We start from the raw sequence: 14,326 nt of genomic DNA, 5'->3' as shown, positions 1-14,326 counted from the left end.
TTACTCTTTCCTCCTAGTTGTAGGACTTCCACTCAGCCAGCGTTCCTGTGGTTCTGGGTGATGTCCCTTCCGTCTTTTAGTTTCACTTTTGAAATGGTTGTTCGAGGCGGCAAACTCCGGCGTTAACCTATGCCGCCATCTTGGTTCTCCCGCTTTCTGCCTCTCTTCTGTACCCATCCAGCATCTCTACCATCATCCATTAAAAAGAAGTGACAGGAGGCAGGAGTGAAGGATTCATCACTGACACACAGCTGGGGCAGTGAAAACCCTTGGCAGGTGTTCTTAGAGAATGCTGTAACTCCTCTCCTATGCAAACTAACCCCCAAGATGAGTCCTCCTGACTTTATCATACTGAGCTTTGACAAGAGCCATCATTAGTGTCCAAACTCCACTTTTTCCAGGCTGATGACATGTGTCAGGCCTTGATTCCTGGTGCCACTCCTGCCTGCCAACTCAGGAGAGGATTCCATAATGCCTTTGTGGTTTTTTAAAAACACCTCAAGTCACAAGGCAGCAGCTGACACCAACTCTCTCCTGAGAATGGACACTTGGCCAGGAGCCCAAGCTTAAGTGGATTTGGAAGTTCTTGATCTTTATTGAAATAATTCCTACCTTCTCACTGGCACAATTAAAATAAATTCCTCCCCAGAGAGCTGCCAGAGGTTCTGCAAGCCTCTTCTATCCAGTGATAGTCAACTTTGATTAGAGAAAAGTGTTCAAGTGTAGCAGCTGCTGGTAAATGTCAGAGCCTGAAGGGCCTGCTCGGAGTTTTGATCACTTACAGCTACTTCTCATTTCATGCTATGGACAGTTTTTAAGCAACTACTCAGCACTGCTTACTTAGTCAGATGCTTCAGGTCAGCATACCAAATTCAAGTCAATGGTACGGTTGCACTAATTCTGGGGGCATCCCTAAGGCTAAGTTGTTTGACCTGCCAGGCAGATTGATTTTGCAGATGTACTTTGCAGATGACCAACAGGACATTAGGAAACCTCTGCAAAAAGCATGCTTTTTCATAATGAAGAGGTAGTGTGGTCTAAGTAAACACCACAGCACGGAAGCTCACACACACACACACACAAACGCGGGGTCGAGGATTTCAATTCTGACCTGCTGTGTGTTTTGGGTTTTCAATTCCCTTCTAAATCAGCTTCCTCATCTATGAAAGAACGACCTTGGCCTAAATCAGAGATTCCCAAGTGTCCCATGAAATGACTACATCCAAGTTCCCTGGGGTTTTTTGAAAACTATAGAACCCACTCCTACGAGATCTGATTTACTAAGTGATTTACGATGCATTATAGTAGGTCCTCAGGTTCGTTCCTATGGCGCGACGTAACACGATTTTGAGTAGCACCTACATCACTCACATGGAGCACATACACAGCAGTAATGAAGTGAAACAGTAAAAAAAAAATTAAAAGAAAGGTAACAATTCCTGACCTTTACTTGTGGTAAATAATAAAAAACATAAAGCACATAAGTACATATGTCAAAATGACGGAACTTTTTTTAAAATAAATAAATGGGAGATGGCGATGTAACCACGAAATGATGTACGTTGAGTCTGAGTAACCTGAAAACTGTCTGTATTAGCAATCTACATTTCCTAACCCCACTTTTTATCCTGATGCAGTAGGGTTTGAAAATCATTAGATTAAATGACCTCTAAGACCCCCCAACAGCTTGAAAGTTATAAAACGGTAAACTGGAATTTATTTTCTATTTTCATCCCAGAATTTTCCCCCCTATCCATTACTAGCATTCCCATTCAAACATCAAAACTGTCCAATTTCAGGTTATCAATGAAGACAAAGATCTTAATACAATATGTCAAGTATTAATAGCTTACCCAACCTAATAAATCAGTATTTCATTTACGGAAGTATAAGGTAGATCTAAGAATAGCTTTTCTAGAAAATATATTCAAAAATAAAGTTTTTACAATTATATTTTACAAAGATTCAATTATAAGCTGGAACTAGCCATAAAAAAAACAAAATTCAAAGAGCATTTTCCGACCCTACCTGGTTTGGCTCACTGGATAGAGTGTCGGCCTATGGACTGAAGGGTCCCGGGCTCAGTTCCAGTCAAGAGCACATGCCCAGGTTGCGGGCTCGATCCCCATTAGGGGGCCGCAGGAGGCAGCCCATCAATGATTCTCTCTCATCACTGATGTTTCTACTTCTCTCCCTCTTCCCCTCTCTCTGAAATCAATAAAAGTGTGTTATAAAAAATTACTTTACTGAGGCAAAATGCACATAAAAAGTTTTTAAAAAGAGCATTTTCTCTAAATGTTATGAATAACTAAAAAGTTAGTTATGGCCAAAACCGGTTTGGCTCAGTGGATAGAGCGTCGGCCTGCAGACTGAGGGGTCCCGGGTTCGATTCCGGTCAGGGGCGTGTGCCTGGGTTGTGGGCATTTCCCCAGTGGGGGATGTGCAGGGAGCAGCTGATCAGTGTTTCTCTCTCATTGATGTTTCTGGCTCTCTGTCTCTCTCCCTTCCTCTCTGTAAAAAAATCAATAAAATATATTTTTTTAAAAAAGTTAGTTATGAAATGACTTTATCTAATTACCTATAAATTAAGATGCCTTAACACAAAGCTATAATCTACCTAAGCCAATAATAAACTTCCTAAGAATAGAAATCAATTTTTAAAAAATATGTGTTTTATTGATTTCAGAGAGGAAGGGAGAGGCAGAGATAGAAACATTAATGATGAGAATCATTGATCAGCTACCTCCTGCAGGTATATCAATAATATAAGACTATGTCTTTCTTCTTTTAACTTATTTTAAATAAGTTAACTGTGTTAAAAAGGGAAAACTGAGTCTTTTGATCACTGTTTTTCTGTTTACTTCATTAACTGGTTAAGGCAAAACACATGACTCTTGGGTTTAAAGAACTTTAAAAATCTCTGCCAATATTTTTCACAAGAAAACCCAAGATTCTCTCCTGCTCATTCCTTAATTGCCATGAACATTAGCTAATATATAATTTTGGTTCCTACTTCTTTTGTGACTTCATATTCCTAACTCATTGATGTGCTTGCATATTCAGCTCAGCTGAACAATAATCATTAGTATAGCTACTTAAAAAAGTTGGTCATTGATTACAGATAATCTGTGAATTAAGTTACCATAGAAAAATAAAGTCCTGATTCTTGTGGGTTTGCAAAATAATCTAAAATAATATCTCAAACACATGATGTCACTATTACTAGGGGATGGAGAATTCAGATGGACTTTAGAATATTTTGATAGATGTTGAAATATGTGTCCCATTTAAAAAGAAATATCTATTGCCTTTGGCACTAGATCAATTTATCTCAGTGAGTTGGCCTCCTCTTGTCATCCAGACTCATCTAAAATATCTGAAGTAGCCTGGCTGGTGTGCTCAGTGGTTGAGTATCGACCTATGAACCAGGAGGTCATGATTCAATTCCCGATCTGGGCACATGCCCGAGTTGAGGGCTCAATCCCCAGTTGGGGGAGTGCAGAAGTCAGCCAATAGATGATTCTCATCATTGATGTTTCTATAACTTTCTCCCTCCCTCTTCTTCTCTGAAATCAATAATTTTTTTAAAAAATAAAATAAAATATCTGAAGTAACTTGATATAAAGTTGCCATGTCAAATAGCAAAATATTCCAAGCTATTGAGTTTAAAATTCTATTCCTACCTCTCAACTCTCTGGTAAAACCTCAAGCAGGCTAAATATAAGAATGTACAGCCACAATCTGTGGCACACTCTTTTTTTCCTCTTCTAATATTCAAGTAAACACTGAATTAAGCAGGCTACTTTGTAAGCGCTGTCTTGAAATAACACATTCCTTCAGCCTAACTTAAAGCCAGAATTAGTAGTCAATAGTGCTCAGATCAGATCCAAACCAAATGGTTGCTGGAAAAGTGTGGTGGGGATTAGGAGGTGGGGAGAACTGTTGCAAAATAAGATAGTTAAATTCATTCAAATATTTGTGTAACTTCTCATCTGGCAACTTATTTTACAAATTCTACTAGCATAAGCAAAGTTATGGATATCAAGATGGAGATCTAGATGCTCAATGAAACCACCAGTAGTGATAAGACTAGATTACAAAATCCTGGTCTACACCTCTGGTCAGGATTTCTTAACCTGAAGTCACAAGGAGACTATAGGTGGTTTCTTGGGAATTCATAACTGAAACTGCTTTCAAAATTTTGTTTAGGTATGTATTTAAGGGAGAGAATCCACAGCTTTCCAGAGTTTTTAATTATATTATCTAACAATCCTCACAATCAATATGCCGGTAGGTACTAATATGATTATCATTTTTACAGACTGGGGAATTGAAGCTTATGGGACATAAAAACTTCACCTGAGGTCACAAAGTGGTAAAGCATTAGTTTCAAAAATTTATTTAAAATGTACATATAACTAACTAGTAAGAGATTGTTTTAACTTTAAAAGAAGGTTTTTTTATATTAATGTATATGGACTAGAAAACAAATTCTGGGCAAAACAAGCAATTTTATTCAGTAACATATAAATAATAGTTGCAAGTGATTTTAATTTAAATATTTTGAAATAACATAATACATATAGCTTCTAACATGTGTCAGGTGCTGTTTTATACACTTGACATATTTTACTGCATTTGATCCTCACTACAGTCCTATGAGGTAGATAATATCTCTATTTTATAGATAAGGAAACACAAAAATAGGGAGGTTAAGTAATTTGCCCATGGTCAAATAGCTAGTAAGTTGCAAAGCCAAGATTCTAGCTTCGAAGTCTGTGCTCTTTATCAGACTATAATAGTGCTTCTCCAAACCCTTAATATATGAACATTTTAAACTATGGTCACTTTAAAGGAAAAAAAGAGACAGCCAGATAAGAATCCACTTTGGAGAAATCTATCATAAGGTACTTTATTTATTCTATTGTAGCACATATGAACCAATAGCAATGAGAAAAGTGAGACCAAGCAATTATATTTGCATGCTACTTTCACGTACATAACCTCAATAGCTTTTTACAACTGTGTACAAAAAAAAGTGCTATTTGTCCTGCATCTTCACTGAAGCTCTGAGAGATTAATCTCACTACTCATCATTACCTGAAATTTCTTGCCTCTACAGTTTCCTGTGCAGTTTTCCCTCTATTGGAAGATCTTTCCTTCTGTGTCTAGTGAACATTCACTTAAACCTTCAAGGCACAGATCAAATGTGACCACTTAGATGTACCTTTCCTAATACTTCTAGGCAGGATCAACACTTCTTTTCTCTGTTATCTTTAACATATGGGTTATATTATTCTGCCAGCAAAGCAATCATCCTCTTTGTCATCAGATAGGTCTATATCTAGTTCCCTGGGTACACCCTGGGCTCCATGATGGCAAGGGCTATATGTAAGAGAAAGAATTCTTAGGAGTCTGTTGCTGAATTAGTAAAGGAATGAAGAAGAACACTATCAGTATTCTAAGAGGAACATGAATTCATGCTGACATGTTGCTGTCATCTTTACAACTTTGTGATCAAGGCTAGCAGCATTTCCCTAAACACTTACAGAGATGCTCCCTGCAAAGTGCCTGGGAAGTGTCAGGGCAGTCAGCCACCTAAGACAGTGACTCCTAGGCTACTAACCCTTAAAATACATTATTTGAGTTTATGCTTCTTGTTTTTTTGTTTGTTTGTTTCAAGTATATCAAGAGGCTTCAAGAGGAGTATGAAAACATCTACATCTCCAAGTTGGAGCAATGTGGGTTTCAATATTTTGTAGCACATCTGCAAAAGAAAAGAAAGGAGGTAAGTGAAACGATAAAGGATAGAATGGTGAGTTCTGGCAAACTCAAAACCCATCTAAATCAAAAACTAAATAATTGGACTAATTTATTAAATCTGTAGCTTCTGTAAGGGTAATTTAATCCTGAACTTTTTTAACCCTTAGAATTTACCTTCCCATTGAGTACATAAACTCTATAGCCAAACTCATTTAAAAGATGCAATATGTACCTTAAACTCACTTGATGATAAAGAATAAAGTTAAGGACTTAAAGCAAATTAAAGGAATGAGGATGCTGAAAGCTTTATTGCCATGAAAATTAATTATAGGAAACACCCTTATGTCATTCTAGAAACCTACCTTTCACTCTTCTCTAGTTTTTCAAGTCTATGAAAAGCGTTCTTCTTAGAATGCCATAAATTTAAGCAATGGTATTTTGCAAATACCTAATGGTTCAGTGTAGCAGCATTTAGTATCTTTTTTTTAAAAAGTTTGACTATTTATTCAAATGATATAAAGCATTAGCATCTCTTCAGGCCAAGGGGAAGACCATTTAAAATGAACTCAGTAAAGAGTTTTTAAATACTACATAGTGATAGTTGCTTGATTTTTTTGTTGTTGTTGTTGCCCTATCACTGAGAACTCAACAAAGCTGGCTAACTGGTGTTTTGACAGAGAGTGGAACAATTAAACTGATGCAGAATGTAAAGAGTTTACATTCACACAAAATTCTCAGAGGTTGATTTTTTAAAAAATATGTACCATTTGGCTGGTTTAAAAATAAATCTGAGAACAGTCAACCGTTAATATTTAAACCTAAAGCAAATATAATAACTATCCCTGATTAAAGATTAACCTCAATTCAGCCAGTGGTTCTGTAAGCCCTTTTGCTACTGAGTACTCCAGGATCCCTCCTATTGCACTGGTAAACCCTACATTCTGAAGAGTTCCATATAATTAGTTCATTTTCCAGATATTTCATCAAGGACCCAGCCAATAAAAATAATCAGTATGTCTACAGAACACTGATACCCTTTCTCCAAAAGCAAAGACACCTGACATTTTAGTCCCTCTCTTGCGAACTCACTGAGAAATGCAGGCTTTCTATTAGGTAGTGGGAGTTTTCGTTCATTTTTTGTTTTTTCAATATGAAAATAGCTTGCAGACTACTATTAACCTCTGTGATAATTTAGTAATCCCAGATCTCAGCTAGGGAGATTACAAAGTATGAAGATTAATTTTTTTCATCTTCCTTTATGAAACATTTCACCTACAGACTCACCAACTATTATTACAGGCAAACAAGAGGATGTTTACTCTCACAGAAGGTTCTATCCCCAGAAATTCAACAGTAAGTTTGTGGTGGAAAAGAGAGTAGGCAGTATGATCGGTGAGCTTTGTAATCATAAAGTCCAGTATTTAAGCTCTGGCTTATAACCTTCGCTTTTGGCTATGTAACTTTGGGCAGCCCACTTCATTTCTCTAAGACAGTTTTCTCGTGAGATAAAAGTGAGTTGTTGAGAATTTAATGAGATAAAAATAAACAAATCTCAGTACATAGTAGGGTACTGAGTTATGTTCTTTCTTACCCTCACCCTTTAATAAATAACATATTCTACTATAAAATGGAGTATTTGACATTTTCAGAATTACAAAGTATCATTCAAAGCCATTTTCTCAAACATCCATCCGAGTGTGCTTGTATAAATACTACAGTCTCACAATCCTGAAGTTCATGAACTCTCTGGTGTACACAAATCAATTTAAATACTCTCAACTTAAAACCTGAAAAGAATGCGAGAGGCTACATCAGCAGTGGGTACAGGCTACAGGGCTGCCAGGGCCAGGATCCAGCCTTCAGAGGACTCCAAGGAACATTCAACGCTGTCGGTGAGTTTGGGACTTGAAGAAACCACCGACCGTTGACTGTACCTTGGGCTCCTTACAGACAACACTATATTTTTGAAGCAAAAGAGCAATCAGTACCTTCCCATGCCAAATTAGACAGCCCCATTAGAATATGAGCTATTTGAAAGCAGCTATTGCTGCACTATTTCCATCCACACATACGCTTATTTAAATGTTTGTTAAATTCAAGTAAAATCTGGTCTGGAGTCAGACAGATCTGGAGTGCATCTTGGCTCAACTCCCTAACTAGCTGTGACTCTGGACAAATGTCTGAGTCTCAGTGCTTTCATATATAAAATGGGGGATAAGATTTCCTATCCTCATGGAGTTTTGAGATTCAATGAGATAATGCATAAGGTGCTTTGTACCATTCCTAGAACATAGCATATGCTCTATATATGAATGCTACTATTATTTAATCCCAAACATAACGTGTGCTAATTTAACTTGAAAAGCACTCCTATTCTCAGTTCTAAAGAGAGAGGAAGAACTAGGGTCCTCAACTCTTATTTACACCTCCCAGTATGCAAGCACTGCCTGTGTGATCACAGGGCTACTTGCTAGCTTCTCCGGGAGCCCCTTCTCCTCTCTGAACCATAGTTTCCCCATCTTTCAGAACTTCCCAGCTCTACTGTCGATGTTATCAATAATTATGTGGCTCCTCAATGGTTAGTTACTGAGAGAGGCCAGACACAGACCTCAAAGAACCAGTGTGGAAAAGAAGAGCCAGGAGTCAGGGAGAGCCAGGGCAACTCCATCAAAGGAAACACTGATGGCTGCACTCAACATTCATTGCTGTCGGTGGGTTTGAGTCTGAATCAACTCACTGATCAATGAATGCAAACTGCGGACCAAGCAACTCAAGGAAAACAAAGGCACGTGCAGAGTTCATCAGCTCCTGTGCTGCGTAGGAGCTGCCGCTGTATCCGATATACTGACTAACGTCTCTCTTGCTCTCTTTGGTTCTAATATGAAATAATTAACATATACTATTATAAAATGGGATATTTGATATTTTCAGAATTACGAAGTATCATTCAAAGTATCTTTGAATGCCTAGTACTTTCATGTTCTCTTTCTTTAAAGATGTTCTTTTGTTACAGAAATGACATTTTATAAGAATAAACTATATAACTTGACATCACAACATATTTTTTAAAAATCAATACTTTCATAATTTTTTAAATTAAAAAGAATCACATGCTGCCCTGGCCAGTTATTCAGTGGTTAGAGCAGGGGTGGAGGACATGCAGCCCGCATGCCTCATAAGGCCCACGAAATCATCTGGCCAAGGTATTAGGGGTGAGCTCATTAAATGTTTGACCAAATATAGCAGGCTAATTTTTAAGTTGATAATTTTGTATGGCCCGCAAATGATGTTATAAATATCCAAATGGCATTGGCAGAAAAAAGGTTCCCTATCCCTGGGTTAAAGCTTAGACCCACGGACCAAAGGATCAAGAGTTCAATCCCTAGCCCCAGATGGGGGCGTTTGAGGGAGGCAGCCAATGTGTCTCTCTTTCGCTCTCCCCCTCTTATCTCCCTTCCATTCTCTCTAAAAATCAATGAGAAAATATCCTTGAGTGAGGATTTAAAAAAAAGAATCACATGCTGTTTATTATTTAATATTCAAATAGAGAAATATATAAAGTAAGAACTGAAAATCCATTTCCTCAATGGAAATCACCTACAAATATAGTAAGTAAACAGTAAGTTTCCTTTGCTATAAGAAAACACAAACAAAAAAACAATAAGTTTAGTAACTTGTTATAAATAAAATGTAATAAACTTATTATTTATTTGTTATCTATTTATTAAGATAATAAAATATCATAAGCTTAATATTTATATCCTTAAAGAACTTTTTTGTATGTTTATGGAGGGTGGCTTAAACAAAAATGAGTTCATTTTATACTTACTGCTGTACAACCTGCTTTTTCACTCAGCTATACATTGTATACAGCCTTCCACAACAAGCTTTTTACAGCATACTCATTCTTTTATTTTTATTTTTTTAAATATATTTTATTGATTTTTTACAAAGAGGAAGGGAGAGGGATAGAGAGCCAGAAACATCGATGAGAGAGAAACACCGATCAGGCGCATCCTGCACAGCCCCTACTGGGGATGTGCTGCAACCAAGGTACATGCCCCTGAACAAAATCGAACCCAGGACTCTTCAGTCTACAGGCCAATGCTCTATCCACTGAGCCAAATCAGTCAGGGCATACTCATTCTTTTAAATGACTATATAGTATGCCTTAGTATGACTGCCCTGCTTATTATTGTTCAAATGTACTTAAATATTCTCTTTTGTCTTTGCCATGTCCCTCAAATAAGGAAAAAACCCAAGTGAGATAAGAGGTACACATCATTTTTCTTAATAAAATTTAAAATGCAGTATCAATTTTTTAAATCCTATAACATAAGCTAAGACGAGCCACTAAATTTTTCATTTGATTATGACAGGAAAACAAGAACCCTGGTCATGAATAATTTACCATACACTTAAATCTGAAATAGAAACAGATTCTCATAGCAAAAGTCAAATTAAAGAAGGCAGTAGGAGGAGAATTTGTCGGCTTAGCCTTCCAAAAGTTGTAGGATTGCAAGGAAGGAAAAATACAGGTATAGTGAGACAAGAACTAAAAAGAAAAATCAAAGACAAAAGAAAAATGCAAAAGAAATGATGATTTCAGGAAAAATATGGGGCTCAGGTCAATGTTTCCTAAATCTGGTTGGGCACCAGAATCATCTATAGTTTCTTTTTAAAATGCAGATTCTTGAGTTCTTCTCTACACCAAAAATAGGGCCCCAAAATCTGTATTTTATTATAACAAGCTCACCAGGTGATTTTTGAGCTACCAAAGGCTGGTTCAAGCAAAGCCAAACTCATCAACTTAACACCAGCTTCCACCACACCACAGTCCATGCCATATACTTTTCAACTATTTTCCAAACTTATCTGCCAGCATCTGATATTGCCACAACTCTTCTGAGTACAGACAGGTATAGTCAAACTCATGTTACTATTGATTCTCTCTCTTCAGAGTACATAAAACTTTGCATCATGTTGTGGCAACCAAATACATATCAAATTGTGTCTGATGTTATTTAGAGACTGGTGCATTTGAGTTCTTGCACTCTCAAAAACTAAAACCTCCCTAAAAAAACTAATGAACAATAAATAAATAAAACATAAAATTTAGATGACTGTTCCACCCAAGAAGTATTTATAGAAATCAAAGTTTTCTTTTTTTCCTACTGGTGGATATAGAGAAAGTGATTCAGATAGAGCTGTTTTTTCGGGATACCTTGTATCCTAGGCCTTTATTTTCAAACACCAATTATTTCCAAATTTTCTGAACAAAACAGAAAAAGAATGTCTGACATGTTCTTTGAAAAATATACATCTGAATAACATGCCATTTATTTATAGAGAATCAGTAGTCTTGAAATATGCCAATGAAAAAATGACATATTTCAACCACCAAAATCCTATGCAGTTTCTCTTACCTAAAACTAAATGCTATAGGAAGAGAGACAATTACATGAGTTTAAGGGTGTTTTCTACAGATGAGACTGTAAATGAATACCAGCAATAAAAAAATATGTGCGATATACAGGGGACAAGAGCAGAACGGTTCTGAGATTGTGTCAGGGAGTCATGAGGAGTAGCACTGGGAAGGTAAAAGAACAAATTACAGAAAACCTGAGAACCAGGCAGAAAAATTTAGAATTAGTACAATAAGGGGCCACTTTAAGTGCTGAGCTATCAAAAGAGATAATGAAAGCAAGACTTATGAAAGTTTACCAAGCTGATGAAGTGGGAAAAAAGAAAGAGAGATCTGAAAGAGAGAGAGAAAGAGAAATCTGTTGCACAAATGAGCTGAGGCAGTAAGACTGGAAAAAACAGGCTATCTCAAAAAGCCATTTTAGCTTTGTTTTTGTTTTCTTTTTTTCAAAACAGCTTTTTTTATTTAGTCACTAAAAAATTCATACAAAAGAGAAAACTAAAGTCCACTAGTTAGCTCCTCTCATCATTCTGTTCAGTATGTATCCTCTCAAATATTTCAGAGAGATTTAAAATACATGAATTTATATTTAGATAAAATACCACAAATTACACATAATGTTTTGTAACTTTTCAATTAAAATATTGTGGCCATCTTTCTGGCACAATAAACCAGATCCAACTTCCAAGGAACTGGCTCAAACAGAAAAGACAGCAAGAAGTCAAGAATGATGCCAAACTCTCTTGACTAGATTAAGAGCCTGGAGTGCACTGACAAGAAATTAACAATCTCGAACTGAAAGACACAGGAGTTCATTTTTTGAACAGAGAATACACATTTGTGATTTATAAGCATGGAGCTAAGAGTGAATGTACAGAAAAAAGATCGGTAACAAATAGTTACTGGACACCTACTGTGCGTCTCGACTACAACAAATGCCAGAAAATATGGAAGAAACAAAAGTATATAGCACAAATGACAGGCCAAATTCTAATGGATAAATAATTCCAAGTGTGAAAAGTTCTGCAAAATAGAAGACTAAGGTACTATGGAAGCAAATATTGGAAGAGACCAATCCAGTCTTGGCAGTGAGAAAGATCTTGGAGGTAACCTGAAGAAAGTGACATTTAAATGAAGACTTGAAAGGTAAGTGCAAATTACCTGGGTGAGGCAGGTGGGGTGAGCATTCCAAGTAGAGGGAATGGATGGCATGTGCACATAGGGCATAGTGCTTTCATAAAGTTGAAAATGTGGCTAAAGCATGTAGAAGGCAGAGAAGAGGTCATGAGACAAGACCAGAAAAGAAGGCATGAAATTTAAAATATTACTGATAGTCTTAGACAATTTTTTACAGTGATAGTCATGGGTGAAAATATGTACCTGGAAAAGTAATGGTGAAGAGCCTGAGCCAACTATGTGAACCTCAACAAGTTAGTTCCTCTTTACTAGTAAATCTGTGTCATCATAGGAGATGTGGTGATAGTGTTTACTTGCCAGGGCCCCTTGGAGAGTAAGAATACATGTAAAACATTTTGCACAGAACCTGATAGATACTAAACAACATACTAAGATCTCTGTGTGTGCGCGCACACACACACACTGGCTGATTATGAAGTAAGAAGCAGCCCCGATAGCATGACTCAGTGGTTGAGCATCAACGAATGAACCAGGTCACGGTTCCTGGTCAGGGCACATAACTAGGTTTCAGGCTCCATCCCCACTAGGGGGCGTGCAGGAAGCAGCTGATCAATGGTTTTCTCTCATCACGGATGTTTCTATCTCTCCCTCTCCTTTCCTGTCTGAAATTAATGTAAATATATATTTTTTTAAAGTAAAAAGTAGGCTAAAAGTCTGGAAGCAAACCTGTTAACAACTGCAATCTCTACACTGTAGAATTAAAGGTGACTTTTATGTTTATTATTTTAACTCATCTATGTCTTCCCAGTGTTTAGCAATAACCAGGAACTATTAAGAAAATTTATTTTTAAATGTGTTTTTTAAAAGCAAAGATTTCTTTTAGATGCAAGATTTACCTATGTTTGGCTAAAAAACAGATGGAAGAATTCGCAGTGGAAAAGGAGGAAATAATGGACTATTTTTATCAAGAAAGGGGACCTGCAGAAAGCATAGCTGCAGGGATAGTAGAAAGCAACACCTGACCAGAGCTAGGCTTATCCTCTCTGCTGAGCATTGAAAATTTGAACACAAATGCTTCAGTTAGTCTGTGTTGAGCATGGGTACTGGAAAGACATGACAAAGTAGGGCAGAGCAAGGGATCCATTTTCCATCATGGACACAGAAGCAAAGACTATCAGTTTGAAGGAGAAGAAATATATGAAGTTGAGTCACCAGGAAAGCAAAGATAAGCACCAGCATCGCTTCACTCACTCTGTATTTAGACCAGTTACTTCTTCACTATACAGCTTCTTGTGTTTAACTCATATATATTTTTTACAACCCTCTAAGACTAGATCAGATTCTCAAAGCTCTGAAGTTTTCTTTGGCTATTATGAACAGGGCAATGAGAGGCCGTATAGTCTTAACCTTTAGCCTTAGTTTCTCAAATGGGAATCACCACATACTTGATAAGGTTGTGATGGGAATTATATTGGGCGAGAATAAAATACTTGGCAAAGCACCAGACACACAAAAAACCCCAATAAAGGTAGTTCTTTTCTGTATTCCCTTGGTTAAACTTATAATTCTGAACATTAGGTAACTATCATATCACTAATAAGTTAGAAGATAGATCGCACCAAGCATGTCAAGAAGACTAATCAACAGTAATTCCTGCTCGGTGGTATTCTTTTCACATGACAGCACTATATTACAAACCTGTGAGCAGCCATAACAACTCTCAATCCAAATCTATTTCTCTCAAATGTTTCTATTCCCATTGTATTTTTTCCCATTGTATTTTTGAAGCTTTGAAAATGACCCTTTAATCTTTCATCTGCATTTATAGGACCATTTCCACTAATTTACCAATGTCACTTACGAGATGTTTGCTTGGTGATATTTTTTATCCTGTTTCAAAAGAGAAAACAACGGTCAGAGGTTGAAACTAACATCAGAATTCACATTAATCAAACTTAAGAGAATGTAATATATTTTTGGTGAAAGATAATTGAAAACTAT

At 36.8% G+C, this 14,326-nt stretch overlaps 1 long non-coding RNA gene across 1 annotated transcript in view; it reads left to right on the top strand.

The window, feature by feature from the left end:
* The window catches only part of LOC102769331, a 47,450-nt gene that overhangs the window by 26,967 nt on the left and 6,157 nt on the right, over positions 1 to 14,326 (top strand). Inside the window, exon 2 of the long non-coding RNA XR_435918.2 lies at positions 5,684 to 5,788. This is a non-coding gene — a long non-coding RNA (uncharacterized LOC102769331). The remainder of the gene's footprint in view (positions 1 to 5,683; positions 5,789 to 14,326) is intronic.

Source organism: Myotis davidii, unplaced genomic scaffold (assembly GCF_000327345.1).
Source record: "Myotis davidii unplaced genomic scaffold, ASM32734v1 scaffold142, whole genome shotgun sequence".
NCBI lineage: Eukaryota > Metazoa > Chordata > Mammalia > Chiroptera > Vespertilionidae > Myotis > Myotis davidii.
The sequence above is the reverse complement of the archived record's forward strand: the minus strand, read 5'-3'. Positions and strand labels throughout refer to the sequence as shown.